At 44.7% G+C, this 19264-nt stretch overlaps 1 long non-coding RNA gene across 1 annotated transcript; it reads left to right on the forward strand.

Annotated features, from left to right (window-relative positions):
- The first annotated feature begins 50 nt into the window (after positions 1 to 50).
- On the forward strand, positions 51 to 14217 carry LOC311128400. The gene is made up of 3 exons (XR_014613207.1): positions 51 to 871; positions 1011 to 1052; positions 12309 to 14217. It is a non-coding gene; the product is annotated as an uncharacterized lncRNA (long non-coding RNA).
- The last annotated feature ends 5047 nt before the right edge of the window (positions 14218 to 19264 follow it).

Raw genomic sequence — 19264 nt, forward strand, 5'->3', positions numbered from 1 at the left:
TTACAGTACTGGATTCACAATAGCCTATTGTCATCAGTTTATATACGGCTTTGCAAGCTAATTCCATCCAACAGTGGCCAACCATTATTGAGTGTCACTCCCAACAACAATAGTATCACCCTATATGGTATAGTGTTGCACCCTAGTCAGTATATTCGATCATGTACTCCTTCTAAGATTAGCACCAGTGGCCCCCTAGCTATCTTGGCAAACCGCAGACCTTCTGGCATCCACCTTGACAGAAATAAATACATGGAATGTCCTCATCCTCCCAATCCTTATGCAGCTCATAAGATCAAAGACATTAACAAATACTTTATAAAAAGACGTCATATCAGTCTGTCAGTGCAAGACTTTGGGGATTTTCCCAGGGCACACATGCAGGTAACGGCACTGACAGCCAAGTTGCGTAGGTGGTAGCGGAACTATAAATTCGATGTATATCATTAAGAAGAAATAAGGTTACTTTAGACTTTGTAGTCGTGGTTTGATATGGAGACGTGCGCAAGGAACCGCGAGATTCCTGAAGACACCGTGATTTCAATGGCACAGCAAGAGACTGTTTTTCTTTTGCTCAAACACTGTCAAGAAATGAAGCGACAGGAGAGTCGCTGGCGTCTTGTCACGTTATTCTTGGTTCTGGGCTATGCAGCTGTATTTTTCTTTACGCAGCGTGTGATCAGAGACTGTATTGAGAAGGTAAGCAATGGGACATCCACATGTTTTTAACGGGGCACACAAATGCCGGAGAGCTTTGGCATTGGATTTAAATGGAACCTTAACTTCTGTGGGTCACCATTAATAGTTAACTTGTCTTTGTTTTTGTAGGATACATTCACAACTGCAGAAAACTCAAGACAGCAAGCTATAGGTATGTAACTATTTCGCTGGTATGATATGTCTTCCATGGTACATTCCTTTGATTTTATGAATGAAGCCTAGAGAGAGGCACGTCTATCAGCAGCTTACAGCAAGCATGCACTGATGTTTTTTTCCCTTTTTCCTACCAGATCGTCAAGGACAGAATCTGAAGCCAAACGCTCACCTGACAAGTAGGTCTTAGTAAAGCGTGTTTTTAATATATTCTGCTATATATATATACAGTGCTATGAAAAATTATTTGCCCCCTTTCTAATTTTCTCTACTTTTGCATATTTGTGATACTGAATGTTATCAGATCTTCAACCAAAACCTAATATTAGATAAAGGGAACATAAGTGAACAAATAACACAACAATTACATATTTATTTCATAAACAAAGTTATGCAACATCCAATTCCCCTGTGTGAAAAAGTAATTGCCCCCTTACACTCAATAACTGGTTGTGCCACCTTTAGCTGCAATGACTCCAACCAAATGCTTCCTGTAGTTGTTGATCAGTCTCTCACGTCGCTGTAGAGGAATTTTGGCCCACTCTTCCATGCAGAACTGCTTTAACTCAGTGACGTGTGGGTTTTCAAGCATGAACTGCTCGTTTCAAGTCCTACCACAACATCTCAATTGGGATTAGGTCTGGAATTTGACTAGGCCATTCCAAAACTTCCAATTTGTTGCTTTTTAGCAATTTTCATGTAGACTTGATTGTGTTTTGGATCATTGTCTTGCTGCATGACCCAGCTGCGCTTCAGCTTCAGCTCACAGACCGATGGTCTGACATGCTCCTGTAGAATTCTCTGATACAGAGCAGAATTCATAGTTCTTTCTATTAAGGCAAGTCGTCCAGGTCCTGAGGCAGCAAAGCATCCCCAAACCATTATACCACCACCACCATGCTTGACCTTTGGTATGATGTTCTTACTATGGAATGGAGAGTTTGGTTTTCGCCAGGCATTACTGGAACCATGTCGTCCAAAAAGTTATACTTTTGAATCATCTGTCCATAGAACATTCTTCCAAGAGTCTTGATGATCATCCAGGTGCTTTTTGGCAAACTTGAGTCAACTTTTTAGACGAGATAGGTCCCATTATTTTATATTTCAGATTCTTCAAATAGCCACCCTTTGCCTTGATGACAGCTTTGCACACTCTTGGCATTCTCTCAACCAGCTTCAGCTGGAATGCTTTTCCAACAGTCTAGAACAGGGGTGTCAAACGTCCGGCCCGCGGGCCGGATCAGGCCTGCAAATGGGTTTAATCCGGCCCGCGAGATGATTTTGAAAAAAAAAAAATAATAATAATAATAATAATAATAATACTTTCGTAAAGTATAAAAATGCGCTGCAATTTTTCAATAAAATAAACTGCTGTTCCAATTGCGTCCACTGGATGGCGCAATAGCAATTGTGTTAAGCAAGCAAACTGTTTATACCGGGGCAGAGCAAGTAGGTCAAGCACGTGCAGCCAATGAGCTACTTTGTTTTGCCCGCGATATTTATTACGGCTTCTACTTTTAACATTATGTGCTTTGGCACCCTCATTGCCCCAATATGTCTCTGTCAAAAAAGAGAAAAGTGGACGCAGAGTGCAGAGTGTTCCAAGAAAAATGGTCATCCTATTTTTTCACGGAATTGAATGGGAAAGCTGTATGTTTGGTGTGTTCAGAGCATGTTGCAGTGCTGAAATAATATAACCTTCGTCGCCACTATGTGAGTCTTCATGCCGACAAATATGACAACTTTCAAGGACAGCGGAGATGAGAGAAGGTGAATGAACTGTTGGCGGGTCTGAAGAAACAGCAGTCTGTGTTTACTCACAGCCGAGACATCAGTGACGCTGCAGTGAAAGCTAGCTACCTCATTGCTAATGAAATCGCAGTGGCTTCAAAACCATTTAGTGAGGGTGAATTTGTAAAAACATGCATGATGAAGGCAGCGGAGATTGTGTGCCCTGAAAAGCGGCAGGCTTTTGCAAATATCAGCCTGACAAGAAACACAGTTGCAGACAGGATTTCCGATCTTTCAGTGGATTTGGACAGCCAGTTGAAGCAAAAAGTAAAGTCATTTATTGCGTTTTCGGTTGCAATTGATGAAAGCACGGACATTACAGATGTTGCACAACTGGCCATTTTCATCCGCGGAGTTGATGACACATTGACCGTCACCGAGGAGTTCGTGGAGTTGGTGCCGATGACAGATACAACGACAGCAGCTGATATTTTTACCGCACTCGTCGGCGCGCTGGACAGGGTCGGAGTGGACTGGTCCCGCGCTGTCAGCCTGGCTACAGATGGTGCGCCCTCAATGATCTGTAAAAAAGCAGGCGTTGTGACAAAGTTCAGAGAGAAAGTGCAATCTGCAAACGGAGGACGTGATTTTTTGACTTTTCACTGTATTTTGCACCAGGAGGCTTTGTGTTGCAAGTCATTAAAGATGGATAACGTCATGAAGGTGGTCATCCAAACTGTTAATTTCATCCGATCCAGAAGCCTGAATCACCGTCAGTTTGACAGCCTTCTCAGAGAGAAAGACCACATCTATGGCCTGCCATACCACACTGAGGTAAGATGGTTAAGCCGAGGTGCTGTGCTGAGGCGTTTCTTTGATTTACGAGAAGAAATTGAACAGTTCATGGAAGAAAAGGGCAAACCAGTGTTAGAATTTCATTCCGCAGAATGGATGCAGGACCTTGCATTTATGGTGGATGTTACAGAGCACCTGAATAACTTGAACAAACAGCTGCAAGGGCGCAACAAAGTTGTCACGCAGTATTATGACAGCATACGTTCTTTCAAGTTGAAGCTGTCATTGTGGGAGACGCAACTTGCCGGTGGTGATGCAGCTCACTTCCCCTGTCTGAAAAATGTGTGCGCGACCCAACATGTGGCAGACATGAAGCGGTTCAAAGATAAAATAACGGGACTGTTACGGGAGTTTGAGCAACGCTTTCAGATTTATGTTTATATGTTTTTATGTTGATGTGCTATTGTTTTTAATTGATTTTATTTTATTTGTATATTTAACCTATTCTTGACTCTGTGGTTCTTGCACTTGTTTGGGGAACAGGATTTCATTATTTTTATCTACATTTCTGACTGAGAAATGACACCCTGATATAGTTCTGTGATGTGTGATATACTTCTGTGAATCACTGAGGCATTGTGTGTTTGTGTGTTCTTTGTCCTCAGAACTTTCAAATAACTTGAGGTGTTTTATGATTAATAGTGATGTTGTGCTTTTGGACACTGTCCTCAGGCTCCAGCTTTATGTTTATATGTTTTTATGTTGATGTGCTATTGTTTTTAATTGATTTTATTTTATTTGTATATTTAACCTATTCTTGACTCTGTGGTTCTTGCACTTGTTTGGGGAACAGGATTTCAGTACTAGCTGCCACCGTTCGATGTTTCATGTTTGTTTGGTTTTGTCTGTTTGTACACCTGTCCCTTGTTAGTGTTTGATTTGGTTGCCTATTTAGTTTTCATGTGTGGGGGCAGGTGTTAGGTGGTATTGTTTATTGTCAAGCTGTTGCTCTTTTTGGATTACTCTCGTGTTTGTTGTTTTCCGAGAGTCCGCACTGTGTGCGCTATCTTCATTTTACGCACTGTGTGTGTTGTGCGTAATTTGTATTTTGCCTCCCGGTTGGGTTGGCTGTTCGCCTGTTTGGTGCTGCATTTTGTTAACTAAAGTCTGTTGACGAACGCCCGTGTTTCCTGCGCTTGATTTCCTCACCGCATCTACACTCAGCAACTGACAGAATACCACATCACATCATGGAGTCAGCAGGAGCACCCGCGCCGACAGAGGTCATGGAGGACCGTCTTCGTGGACAGGAGGACCGGATTAACCAGATCGGTCACGCCTTGGATCGGGTGATGAACACTCTCCACCGATGGGAAAGCAGCGAGGTACCCACGCCCCCACCTACCGGACCATCCCCATCGGTCAGTCCTCCTGTCCACATTCCGGAACCCAGTGGGATTCGGCTCTCGCTCCCGAGGGCGTACGACGGCTCCGCTGCCGGGTGTCAAGGGTTCCTGCAACAGGTGGAGCTCTACCTCGCCACCGTACACCCGGCGCCCTCGGGACACGAGAGCGTCTCCGCCCTCATCTCCTGTCTCACCGGCAAGGCGTTGGAGTGGGCCAACGCCGAATGAAGGAGAATGGACGCCGCTACCATCACCTATGCGGAGTTCTCCCGCCGCTTCCGGGCCGTGTTCGACCATCCACCAGAAGGGAAGGCGGCGGGGGAGCGTCTGTTCTTCCTCCGACAGGGGATGAGGAGCGCACAGGATTTTGCCCTGGAGTTCCGGACTCTAGCGGCAGATGCAGGGTGGAATGAGCGGGCCCTCATAGACCACTTCCGTTGTAGCCTCCGGGAGGACGTCCAAAGAGAGTTGGCGTGCAGCGATACCATGTTGACGTTTGACCAACTAGTCGACATGGCCATTCGGTTGGACACCCTGCTCGCCACCCGTGGACGTCCCGGATGGGGGTCGCCCATTTCACCCTCCAGCACCTCCGAGCCGAGCCCTATGGAGCTCGGAGGTGCTGGCGCTAGAGAAAGGAGGAGTAGGAACCCGAGGGGGGCCGTCCCCTGCACCAACTGTGGCCGTGGAGGGCACACCGCGGCTAGGTGTTGGGGAAGGGCCCCCGGTGGAGGTGAAGGCAGGCCACGCATTGGGGAGTCCTCCCAGGTGAGTAGGCGCCCTACTTACCCAGAGCTTTCTGTCGTTCACATAACCTTGCCTGTTTGTTTTCCACAGGTAGCACCTCGTTCCCAGCATAAGGCGCTAGTCGATTCAGGCGCAGCTGGGAACTTTGTAGATCGCCAGTTCTGTGTAGAATTAGGGATTCCTCTCCTTCCCGTTGATAAGCCTTTCCCTGTACATGCCCTAGATAGCCGTCCGTTAGGATCTGGGTTGATTAGGGAGGTCACAGCGCCCCTTAAGATGGAGGCGCAGGGGGGTCATGAGGAGATGATTCAGCTCTATCTGATTGACTCTCCTGCGTATCCGGTGGTGCTGGGGCTTCCCTGGTTGATTACCCATGACCCTACTATTTCGTGGCGAGAGAAGGCTCTTAAAGGGTGGTCTGCTCAGTGTGAGGGGCTGTGTCTGGGTGTTTCCATAGGGGCGACCTCGGTGGAAAGTCCGAATCTAATGCCTGCACTGCATATTCCCCCCGAGTATGAGGATTTGACACTGGTGTTTAGTAAGACTAGGGCGGCGCAGCTGCCGCCTCATAGACAGGGGGATTGTGCGATAGATCTCCAGTTAGGAGCAGCCCTCCCGCGGAGCCATGTGTATCCTTTGTCTCAAGAGGAGAGGAAGGCGATGGAAACTTACATCGCCGAGTCTCTGAGACAGGGATACATACGGGCCTCCACTTCACCCGCTTCCTCGAGCTTCTTTTTTGTGAAGAAAAAGGATGGAGGTCTGCGCCCGTGTATTGATTACCGCAGTCTCAATCAGATTACGGTGAAGTACAGCTATCCACTTCCTCTGATTGCGACTATGACGGAATCATTACACGGTGCTCAGATCTTCACAAAATTGGATCTCAGGAGCGCATATAACTTGGTGCGCATTAGAGAGGGCGATGAATGGAAGACAGCGTTTAGCACGACCTCCGGTCATTACGAGTATCTCGTCATGCCATATGGGTTAATGAATGCTCCCTCAGTCTTCCAATCCTTCGTCGATGAGATTTTCCGGGACATGCAGGGGCAGGGAGTAGTCGTGTACATAGACGATATTCTGGTGTACAGTTCTACCCGAGCAGAGCATGTAGCCCTGGTGCGCCGAGTGTTGAGGAGGCTGTTGGAGCATGACCTATATGTCAAGGCAGAGAAATGTCTGTTCTTTCAGAAGTCGGTCTCCTTTTTGGGTTATCAGTTGTCTGCGTCAGGGGTGAAGATGGAGGTTGACCGGGTGTCAGCTGTGCGTAATTGGCAAACCCCAACCACTGTGAAAGAGGTGCAACAGTTCTTGGGTTTTGCGAATTACTACCGGAGGTTTATCCGGGGTTTTGGACAGGTGGCAGCTCCCATAACGTCTCTGTTGAAGGGGGGTCCGGTGTGCTTGCGGTGGTCAGCTGAGGCGGACAGGGCTTTTGGGAGACTGAAGGACCTGTTTACCTCGGCGCCGGTGTTGGCGCATCCGGATCCCGCTTTACCATTCCAGGTAGAGGTAGACGCGTCCGAGGCCGGTATTGGGGCCGTTCTCTCACAACGGTCTGGCACACCACCTAAACTCCGCCCCTGTGCTTTTTATTCTAAGAAGCTCAGTCCGGCGGAGCGGAATTATGACGTAGGGGACAGGGAGCTGTTAGCCGTGGTACAGGCCCTAAAGGTGTGGAGGCATTGGCTTGAGGGGGCTCAACACCCTTTCCTCATTTTGACTGACCACCGTAACCTGGAATACATCCGGGCAGCTAGGAGACTGAATCCTCGCCAGGCCCGCTGGACTATGTTTCTAGCCCGGTTTGTGTTTAAAATCACTTACATCCCTGGGTCCCAGAACGGGAAGGCAGATGCCCTGTCTCGGCGGTATGACACGGAGGAGAGGTCCGTTGAGCCCACTCCCATACTACCAAAGTCTTGTCTGGTTGCACCGGTGGTATGGGAGGTCGATGCAGAGATCGAGCGGGCGTTACGCACCGACCCAAGTCCTCCACAGTGTCCAGTGGGTCGGACGTACGTTCCGCTCGAGGTACGCGATCGCCTCATTTATTGGGCTCATACGTCCCCCTCCTCTGGACATCCAGGTATCGGCCGGACAGTTCACTGCCTTAGCACTAAGTACTGGTGGCCAACGTTAGCCAGGGATGTGAGGATTTATGTCTCCTCCTGTTCGGTGTGTGCCCAGTGTAAGGCGCCCAGACATTTGCCCAGGGGTAAGCTACAACCCCTGCCCGTTCCACAACGACCCTGGTCCCACCTCTCGGTGGATTCTGTTACAGACCTTCCCCCCTCACAGGGGAATACTACCATCCTGGTCGTTGTGGATCGGCTCTCGAAGGCCTGTCGTCTCCTTCCCATGCCGGGTCTCCCTACTGCCCTACAGACCGCTGAGGCTCTGTTTACCCATGTCTTCCGGCATTACGGGGTACCCGAGGATATAGTGTCTGATCGAGGCCCCCAGTTCACCTCCAGAGTGTGGAGAGCGTTTATGGAACGGTTGGGGGTTTCGGTGAGCCTTACCTCGGGTTACCACCCGGAGAGTAATGGGCAGGTTGAACGTGTCAACCAGGATGTGGGTAGGTTTCTGAGATCTTATTGCCAGGGCCGGCCGGAGGAGTGGGCGAGATACGTTCCGTGGGCCGAGATGGCACAGAACTCTCTCCGCCACTCCTCCACCCAACTAACCCCTTTCCAGTGTGTGTTAGGGTACCAGCCGGTTCTGGCACCTTGGCACGAGAGCCAGATCGAGGCCCCTGCGGTGGATGAGTGGGTGCGGCGCTCGGAGGAGACATGGAACGCTGCCCACGTTCATCTGCAGCGGGCCATCCGTCGGCATAAGACGAGCGCCGATCTCCACCGCAGTGAGGGGCCTGTGTACGCACCTGGAGATCGAGTCTGGCTCTCGACCAGAAACCTGCCCCTCCGCCTGCCCTGCCGGAAGCTGGGTCGGCGGTTTGTGGGGCCATTCAAAGTCCTGAGGAGGTTGAACGAGGTGTGTTACAGGTTAGAACTGCCTATTGATTACAGGAATATTAACCCCTCGTTCCATGTGTCTCTCCTCAGGCCGGTGGTAGCTGGTCCACTCCAGGACTATGAGATAGAAGAGACTCCTCCGCCCCCGTTGGACATCGAGGGGGCTCCGGCGTACACTGTAAGGTCCATCCTTGATTCGAGACGCCGGATGGGGGGTCTCCAATATCTCGTGGAGTGGGAGGGGTACGGCCCGGAGGAGCGGTGCTGGGTGCCGAGGAGGGACATATTAGACCTGTCCCTGCTGACCGAGTTCCATCGGGGTCATCCTACGCGCCCTGCTCCGCGTCGTCCTGGTCGTTCCCGAGGCCGGGATCGGCGCACGGCTGGAGCCGCGCATCAAGGGGGGGGTACTGTCACGGTTTCGGCCGAGGCTGCTCCTCCTCCTTGTTCGGGCAGGCTTCGGCGGTCGTCGTCCCCGGAGTACTAGCTGCCACCGTTCGATGTTTCATGTTTGTTTGGTTTTGTCTGTTTGTACACCTGTCCCTTGTTAGTGTTTGATTTGGTTGCCTATTTAGTTTTCGTGTGTGGGGGCAGGTGTTAGGTGGTATTGTTTATTGTCAAGCTGTTGCTCTTTTTGGATTACTCTCGTGTTTGTTGTTTTCCGAGAGTCCGCACTGTGTGCGCTATCTTCATTTTACGCACTGTGTGTGTTGTGCGTAATTTGTATTTTGCCTCCCGGTTGGGTTGGCTGTTCGCCTGTTTGGTGCTGCATTTTGTTAACTAAAGTCTGTTGACGAACGCCCGTGTTTCCTGCGCTTGATTTCCTCACCGCATCTACACTCAGCTACTGACAATAAACTTGATGTGTTTTATGATTAATAGTGATGTTGTGCTTGTACTATTTTGGACACACTGTCCTCAGGCTCCAGCTTTATGTTGTATGTTGATCGTATTAAAACAAAGAAAACAATCTGAAGTTGTTGTTTTTAAGTTATATATACCATGATTTTTCCGGTCCGGCCCACTTGGGAATAGATTTTCCTCCATGTGGCCCCTGAGCTAAAATGAGTTTGACACCCCTGGTCTAGAAGGAGCACTTGTTGGCTGCTTTTCCTTCACTCTGCCGTCCGACTCATCCCAAACCATCTCAATTGGGTTGAAGTCGGGGGATTGTGGAGGCCAGGTCATCTGATGCAGCACTCCATCACCCTCCTTCTTGGTAAAATACCCCTTACACAGCCTGGAGGTTTGTTGGGTCATTGTCCAGTTGAAAAACAAATGATAGTCCCACTAAGCCCAAACCCGATGGGATGAGTAAATGGCATATCGCTGCAGAATGCTGTGGCAAACAAACAAGTGTGCCTTGAATTCTAAATAAATCACAGACAGTGTCACCAGCAAAGCACCCCACACCATAACACCACCTCCATGATTTACGCTGGGAACTAAACATGCGGAGATCATCCGATCACCCACACCGCGTCTCACAAAGACATGGAGCTTGGAACCAAAAATCTCAAATTTGGACTCCAGACCAAAGGACACATTTCCACCGGTCTAATGTCCATTGCGCGTGTTTCTTGGCCCAAGCAGATCTCTTCTTCTTATTGGTGTCCTTTAGTAGTGGTTTCTTTGCAGCAATTCGACCATGAAGGCCTGATTCACACAGTCCCCTCTGAACAGTTGATGTTGAGATGTGTCTGTGACTTGAACTCTGTGAAGCATTTATTTGGGCTGCAATTTCTGAGGCTGGTAACTCTAATTAACTTATCCTCTGCAGCAGAGGTAACTCTGGGTCTTCCATTCCTGTGGCGGTCCTCAGGACAGCCTGTTTCATCATAGCTCTTGAGGGTTTTTGTGACTGCACTTGAAGAAACTTTCAAAGTTCTTGACATTTTCCGTATTGACTGACCTTCATGTCTAAAAGTAATGATGGACTGTCATTTCTCTTTGCTTATTTAAGCTGTTCTTGCCATAATATGGACTTGGTCTTTTACCAAATAGGGCTATCTTCTGTATACCCCCCCTACCTTGTCACAACACAACTGATTGGCTCAAACACATTAAGAAGGAAATAAATTCCACAAATTAACTTTTAAGAAGGCACACCTGTTAATTGAAATGCATTCCAGGTGACTACCTCATGAAGCTGGATGAGAGAATGCCAAGCGTGTGCAAAGCTGTCATCAAGGCAAAGGGTGGCTATTTGAAGAATCTCAAATATATTTTGATTTGTTTAACACTTATTTAGTTACTACATGATTCCATATGTGTTATTTAATCGTTTTGATGTCTTCACTATTATTCTACAATGTAGAAAATAATAAAAATAAAGAAAAACCCTTGAATGAGTAGGGTGTCCAAACTTTTGACTGGTAGTTTGTATATATACACTACCGTTCAAAAGTTTGGGGTCACTTAGAAATGTCCTTGTTTTTCGAAAGAAAAGCAATTTTTTTGTCCATAAAAATAACATCAAATTGATCAGAAATACATTGTTCATGTTGTAAATGGCTATGGTAGCTGGAAACAGCAGATTTGTTTTATGGAATAGATACGTTGGCGTACAGAGGCCCATTATCAGCAACCATCAGTCCTGTGTTCCAATGGCACGTTGTGTTTGCTAATCCAAGTTTATCATTTTACAAGGCTAATTGATCATTAGAAAACCCTTTTGCAATTATGTTAGCACAGCTGAAAACTGTTGTGCTGATTAAAGAAGAAATAAAACTGGCCTTCTTGAGACTAGTTGAGTATCTGGAGCATATATCTCAGACTGCCCATCTTTTATTTGTATTGACCAGTCTGAGATATGGCTTTTTCTTTGCAGCTCTGCCTAGAAGGTCAGCATCCCGGAGTCGCCTGTCCACTGTTGACGTTGAGACTGGTGTTTTGCGGGTACTATTTAATTAAGCTGCCAGTTGAGGACCTGTGAAGCGTCTGTTTCTCAAACTAGACACTCTAATGTATTTGTCCTCTTGCTCAGTTGTGCACCGGGGCCTCCCACTCCTCTTTCTATTCTGGTTAGAGCCAGTTTGCGCTGTTCTGTGAAGGGAGTAGTACACAGCGTTGTACGAGATCTTCAGTTCCTTGGCAATGTCTCGCATGGAATAGCCTTTATTTCTCAGAACAAGAATAGACTGATGAGTTTCAGAAGAAAGTTATTTGTTTCTGGCCATTTTGAGCCTGTAATCGAACCTACAATTGCTAATGCTCCAGATACTCAACTTGTCTCAGGAAGGCCAGTTTAATTGCTTCTTTAATCAGCACAACAGTTTTCAGCAAAAGTGTTTTCTAATGATCAATTAGCCTTTTAAAATGATGAACTTGGATAGGCAAACACAACGTGCCTTTGGAACACAGGACTGATGGTTGCTGATAATGGGCCTCTGTACGCCTATGTAGATATTCCATAAAAAATCAGCCGTTTCCAGCTACAATAGCCATATACAACATGAACAATGTCTACACTGTATTTCTGATCAATTTGATGTTATTTTAATGGCCAACATTTTTTTGAACGGTAGTGTGTGTGTGTGTATATATACACACACTACCGTTCAAAAGTTTGGTGTTATTCACATGCCTAATCAAACTTCCTGCTTAGTTTGCTAATAGGCTATAGTGTGCACACTGTGAGTCTGTGGTAATATTGTGTGAGTGCAGCTGTCAGGAATGTTGGATTTTTGTATTTTGAATATCAAGTGGATATATTTCCAGAATCACGATCATTTATATATTACCTCTGATCCTCTCCATCTTCTCCTACCTCCAGCATCATCAAGCTGCAACTCCGTGCCTAAAGACTACATCCAATGGGAACACCAGGACACTGGCTTGGTGCACATGCAGAATTTCACCTATGACGAGAGCAAGCAAGCTCTGGTTGTCCCTCAGGGAGGCCGATACTTTGTCTATGTGGGGTCAACTTTCGAATGCCGGATAAGGACAAGGTATCTGGCGAGGTCCATTTTCTTAGCCTGAAAGTCCTGAAATACTCCATTAGCTATGAAAATAATTGGCCTATCATGGAAGTCAAGGATAGCATACCAGATGATAGGAGAGGAGAGAGAAGGACAATGTACACAGGACAGGTGGTCACTCTGGAGGAAGGGGATCTCCTGATGGTGTCCATTGATGAAGACAATTATGAACTGATTGACTGTTCAGCAGAGACCACCATGTATATTGGTGCTTTTCTCCTCTAGACAAGGAGAACGTGTCTGTACCAAAAATATGCAGTCTTTGTGGATTTTTTGTTATTCAATTCCATGCTTACTTTTAGTAAGACCAGTGCACGTTTCAAGGCACATTTTTACACCCTTGTGGATACAATACACCTGTAACATGCAGGTATTAGTTAAGGCTTTCCTTCTGACAAAAATGACCTTGTTAATTTCTTTGTAAATCTATTCATACAATGATTTCATAATATGTACTGTTCCTTTCCTGATCAAGATTAATGAAATTGTTGTTCAATAATTGTTGTTAAATTAAATAACATGATGTTAGAGTGGGGGTCAATTCCTAACTTGAGATGCATGCACAACTCAAACTTTTGCCTAATTCTTTAACGCATGAGTTTTGTGCAAGAGTCCAGGTAGGATTTGACCCTTGGGCTACAGCCATACAGAAACATATGAAAATGCATGGGCATTCATCATTGTATTTCTTTGTCCCTCAAAACTCAAGTCAATTATTTATAGACGAGTTGCTTACGCACACAGGTTGATATACTGTGCGTTTTTCACTTAACAATGGATTACTCCCATAGAAACCCATTTGCTCAATTCGCATTTTTCTAACACAAAATCTCTGTGTGGCTGTAGCCCTAGGGAGAGGTATTAAACTCCCTTTACTGTATGTTATTCTGTCTGGAGGCACCACTTCATAGGTTTTATGTTATTCTGTCTGGAGGCACCACTTCATAGGTTTTATGTTATTCTGTCTGGAGGCACCACTTCATAGGTTTTATGTTATTCTGTCTGGAGGCACCACTTCATAGGTTTTATGTTATTCTGTCTGGAGGCACCACTTCATAGGTTTTATGTTATTCTGTCTGGAGGCACCACTTCATAGGTTTTATGTTATTCTGTCTGGAGGCACCACTTCATAGGTTTTATGTTATTCTGTCTGGAGGCACCACTTCATAGATTTTATGTTATTCTGTCTGGAGGCACCACTTCATAGGTTTTATGTTATTCTTTCTGGAGGCACCACTTCATAGATTTTATGTTATTCTGTCTGGAGGCACCACTTCATAGGTTTTATGTTATTCTTTCTGGAGGCACCACTTCATAGATTTTATGTTATTCTGTCTGGAGGCACCACTTCATAGGTTTTATGTTATTCTTTCTGGAGGCACCACTTCATAGGTTTTATGTTATTCTGTCTGGAGGCACCATTTCATAGATGTTATGTTAAAACTGCTCCTCAAAGGGATAGTTCACCCAAATTACAAAATTGCATATTGGTTTCCTTCCCCTGTAGGCAGTCTTACCTTGTCCATAGACTGCTTACAGGGTAAGGACACCAACATGTAATTATGTAATTTGGGTTAATATTCCTTTAAATATGTTACCAAGTAAACTTTTTATATTGACCTTTCTGTGAATAAAGTAATTCATTTCTGAAAAAACGAACAGGATATCTACTTTGGGATTCTTCCTTGAATGTAAAGAGAAACCTGAGGTAAAGCAGTGAAAGTTGGATCGATGACAACTGAACTATCCCTGTGCGTGGGATCCTAAGGGTGAATCCTGGCCTGAAAAAGTAGTGTCCTCATCCCTGGAAGTTTTCAATTTCTTAGTCATTGGATGTGGTTACAGTGTGTGTAATGCAGTCCTTCTCAAATAGTGGGGCGCGCCCCCCTGGGGGGGCTCGGAGCGATGCCGGGGGGGCGCGTGTGACCCTGGGGAACATGCTTTTTTTTGCCGCAGGGAGTAGGTTTTTTTTGCACCGAACAAAAGCACAGAGTAGGAGATATGAAGTGCAGATAACAAACCCTTAAGAGACGCCATGGAAACATATCTAACAGGGATGAAAAGAAAGGCGGAGAGAGACGGAGATAATGAGTCAAACATAAGTCTCCCGAAAGCTAAGACGAGGAAATATGACGAAGCGTATGTAGCGCTTGGCTTCACTGTGACTACGGTGGGAGAAGAGGAAAGACCGGTATGTTTACTGTGTCTAAAAATGTTGGCAGCGGACAGCATGAAGCCAAATAAATTAAGGCGTCACTTAAATACATTACACCCCAATCACGCTGATAAGCCGCTTGAGTTTTTTCCAGCGAAAACATGCCGAATATTGCCAACAATCGTCCCGCTTTGTGAATGCTACTTCAGGAAACCAGCGAGCACTGTTAGCATCATATAAGGTGGCGTACCAAATTGCTCAGTGCAAAAAAAAACACTCCATAGCAGAGGAGCTGATACTGCCTGCAGCATTAGACATGGTCTCTGTCATGCTGGATGACGCAAGTGCTGCAAAAATAAAAACTATGACACTGTCGCCAGACGTATAAATGACATTGCTAACGATCTTAAAGAACAGCTGGTAGATAAACTCAAAGACAAACGTGCCTTTTGCCATTAATCCTGACTTCCTCATTTTGCTAAAAAAAAATCAGCACAAATGGTTTTATTCATTTTTGTTTTATAGGTCAGTGTTTCATATATTGGGCTCCTGCGTTCATGTTGCTGATCAATTTGAATTTATTATTATTTATTGATTATATTTTATTTTATTTTTCAGTATCAAATGGTCAAAAAATTTTTACAGTTTAAATAAGGCAAATTTCAGGCAAATTGATGCACTTTAAGTCTTTTCTGTTACAGACAAAAAAACAATGTTAATAAAGTTATTCTTTGTTGTAAGTTGATCTATATTTCTTTATTTTATTTTTATTTTCTTTAATGTTAATAAGGATACAATGTTATGCAGAGGTGTACTTAGAACAATTTCATAGACAAATGATACTATTTCCAGTTGCGGCGGAGAGTTGGGGGGCGCGAAATGTTTACTTCTTCCTAGGGGGGGCGCAACAGAAAATAATTGAGAAGCACTGGTGTAATGGAAAGATGTTTCTACACTGCAGTTAAATGGAATACTCTTTCACCTCTGATCTTAAACATAATTAATGACTCCATATGGTTTACCTAACTACTGGTCTCCCCACACTGCTGAGGGGTATATTTCAAAGCATGATCAACGAGTTAGCCAGCTAACTTTGATAAGCAACCAGAAATAATTATAGATTTTCTGGTTCATTAAAACAGCTAAACTTCGGTATGTGTTTTTGTTTGTTGAAACAATTAGACTATGCCCATTTCAAGCTTATCGTTCAAAAGAAATTAAAGTTATATCCGAATATTTAGGCAAGTTAGCTGGCGAACTCCTTGATTCTGCTTTGTAGTATACCCCTCTGGTCTCCTCTTCATGATAATCTCCTCATATACTTCCTGAGCTCTAAAACGGGAAATCTGCGTTTGCTACATCCATTTTTTGACTTTTAAATTAGTTATATATACACCCATTGAGTCTTGTAGAATATAACGGTTGCGTGTTCGAATCTCATCACGGACAACTTTAGCATTTTAGCTAATTAGCAACTACTTACTACTTTTGGTTACTTTGCAACTACTTAGCATATTAGCTTCCCCTAACCCTAACCTTAACCCTTTAACCTAACTCCTGAGCCTAAACTTAACCCTAACCTAGCTAACATTAGCCACAACCAATTGGAATTCGTAACATATCATACGCTTTGTAAATTCGTAACATATCATACGAAATGGATGATGGACATCCACAAATTAATACATACCTTACGAAACGTAACATATCATACTAATTGGAGTGTCCCTGATTTACATTTACTATGTTATGTCTACCCCTGAGTCCAGGTTGTGGTGGTAGGTTTTTACAGTACCCAAAACCAACTGAGATTGTATTTGACCGTGGGAAAAGAGCTACTGAGTTTAACTGAATTGTATGTTATTATTTAGATTTTTTTTTTTCAGCTGGTGTGATTAAAATGAAAAGCTTGTTCTGTTTAGTAGCTTCCTTGCTGTTTAGTTTGCTGTAGGGATGCCTTTAGGGTCATTCCAAATGCAAAAAATGACAGTTTTGACTTTAAGGAGAATAACAGGAAAGTGCTAGGATTTGATCCCATGCCATTCTTGGCAATGTGTGCTTAGGGGACTGCAGCACTACCACTGAGCCACATTACCACACAACCCCTTTTCATTTTAACAACATTTAATGTGTAGAGAAATGGTTCATGTGAATGTGATTTTTGGACCTGTAGAAAGCCAGACTAACAACTTTCTGCAATGACACATGCAACTCAATGCCGTGAACGACAGTTGGCTTAAGATCTCAGGGAAGGTGTGATGTCACTGATGTACTCTAGCCAACATGCTATTGTTTCACCTCCACTACATGAACCACCCTTTGACGACCTATTCCTCTGAACCCCAGCAGCCGGGCAGGGTCTGGTGATGAGTATTAAAACTGTCACCTGTGATAAAGCAAAGGGCACTATGGTAGATGGCATCCAAAAGTTTAAGAGTAATGGTTGCTGCATTCTGGTCAATTGTGTCACCATAGTCAAGAACTGGCAGGATATTTGACTGTACAATCTGCTTCCTGCTGTTTAGGGAGAGGCAAGATCTATAAAAAAAAAAAAAAAAGCTTTTTAACTAGCTCATCAGTATGTTTTTTAAAAGTTAAATCCTTGTCAATCTAAAAGCCCAGATATTAATAGGCTGGAACCCGATCGATTGGAGAACCATTCAATGAATAAATATGTAGTCCATCAATTTTTTTTTAGAGAATTCGAGAACAACATATATTCAGTCTTGCCCACATTAAGTATGCGTTTTAATTCAACCAGGGCATTTTGTAATGCGACAAAGTCAGATCGCAGCTCTAACAACGCCTGGTCTACAGTTGTGGCAATGGCATACATAACACTATTGTCTGCATACAAATTAATATAACAAGTTAACAGATAGACCAATATTATTTATATAAATAGTAAATAAAACAGGTCCTAATACCGAAGCCTGTAGTACACCTTTAGTAATATCCAGGAATCTAGACTTAACACCATCAGAAATCACACATTGTGTCCAGTCTAACAGATAATTTTCAAACCACTTGCAAGAAGCTTAATCCAGGACTATTTCAGTCAACCTTTCAATGACAGTGTAATGGTCAACAGTGTCAAAGGCCTTGGGAAGGTCTATAAATAAGGCAGCACAATGATTTTTATGATCTAAGCAATTTAACACAATCTAAAACTAGATGGTAACTTTACAAGTAAAGTTGTGGGGCTTGCTAAAGCTCTTGAAAATTATTTTTGTGGTAGTGGAAGAAGTTTAAAAAGTTGTACTTTAATTATATTATTTGAATAGTGAAATCATTTCAAATTTCCATCGATAGTCAGTCGTTTTGGTCAGTAGTAGTGATCAGTAGTTATGTGGTTCAGTCGTTGTGGTCAGTAGTTGTGTGGTCAGTAGTTGTGTAGTTGTGGTCAGTAGTTGTGTAGTTGTGGTCAGTAGTTGTTTGGTTGTGGTCAGTAGGTTAGTTCAGTAGGTTAGGTCAGTGGTTGTATGGTCAGTTGTAGTCAGTGGTTGTGATCAGTAGTTGTGGTCAGTAGTTGTGGTTCAGTAGTTTTGTGGTCAGTAGTTGTGGTTCAGTAGTTGTGTAGTTGTGGTCAGTAGTTGTGTGGTTGTGGTCAGTAATTGTGGTCAGTAGTTGTGGCCAGGTGGTTGTGGTGGTCAGTAGTTGTGGTGATTAGATGTGTGGTCAGCAGTTGTGTTGTCAGAAGTTGTGTGGTTGTGTTTACCAGATGTGGTCAGCAGTTGTGTGGTTGTGGTCAGAAGTTGTGTGGTTGTGGTCAGTGGTTTGTGGTCAGTAGTTGAGTGGTCAGAAGTTGTGTGTTTGTGGTCAGTAGTTGTGTGGTTTTGGTCAGAAGTTGTGTGGTTGTGGTCAGTAGTTGTGTGGTCAGTAGTTGTGGTCAGTAGTTGTGTGGTTCAGTAGTTGTGTGGTCAATATTTGTGTGGTTGTGGTCAGACGTTGTGGTCAGTAGTTATGGTCAGTAGTTGTGTGGTCAGTGGTTGTGGTCAGTAGTTGAGGTCAGTAGTTGTGTGGTTGTGGTCAGTAGTTGTGTGGTCAGAAGTTGTGGCCAGTAGTTGTGTGGTTGTGGTCTGTAGTTGTGTGGTTCAGTAGTTGTGTGGTCAATATTTGTGTGATTGTGGTCAGGAGTTGTGGTCAGTAGTTGTGTGGTCAGTAGTTGTGTGGTTGTGGTCAGTAGTTGTGGTCAGGTGGTTGTGGTCAGTAGTTGTGTGGTCAATATTTGTGTGGTTGTGGTCAGTAGTTGTGTGGTCATGTCACGGTTTCGGCCGAGGCGGCCCCTCCTCCTTGTTCGGGCAGGTTTCGGCGGTCGTCGTCTCCGGAGTACTAGCTGCCACCGTTCTATGTTTCTTGTTTGATTGGTTTTGTCTGTTTGTCACACCTGTTTTGTGTTATGTCTCATTAAGCACCCTATTTAGTTCCTTGTTGTTAGTTTAGGTGTTGTGTGTAATTGTTCCTTGTCGTGTTGCTGCGCTACCTGTTTTGGTGCGCTATTTTGTAGCTTACCTCCTTGTTTGTTTTAAGGAGAAGTTTACGCACATGTTTAGTGCGCCCGTTTGTTTACGCCTGTGCGCGCTTTTCTCGCCT

This window comes from Coregonus lavaretus (assembly GCF_964263955.1).
Source record: "Coregonus lavaretus genome assembly, chromosome: 4".
NCBI classification, from domain to species: domain Eukaryota; kingdom Metazoa; phylum Chordata; class Actinopteri; order Salmoniformes; family Salmonidae; genus Coregonus; species Coregonus lavaretus.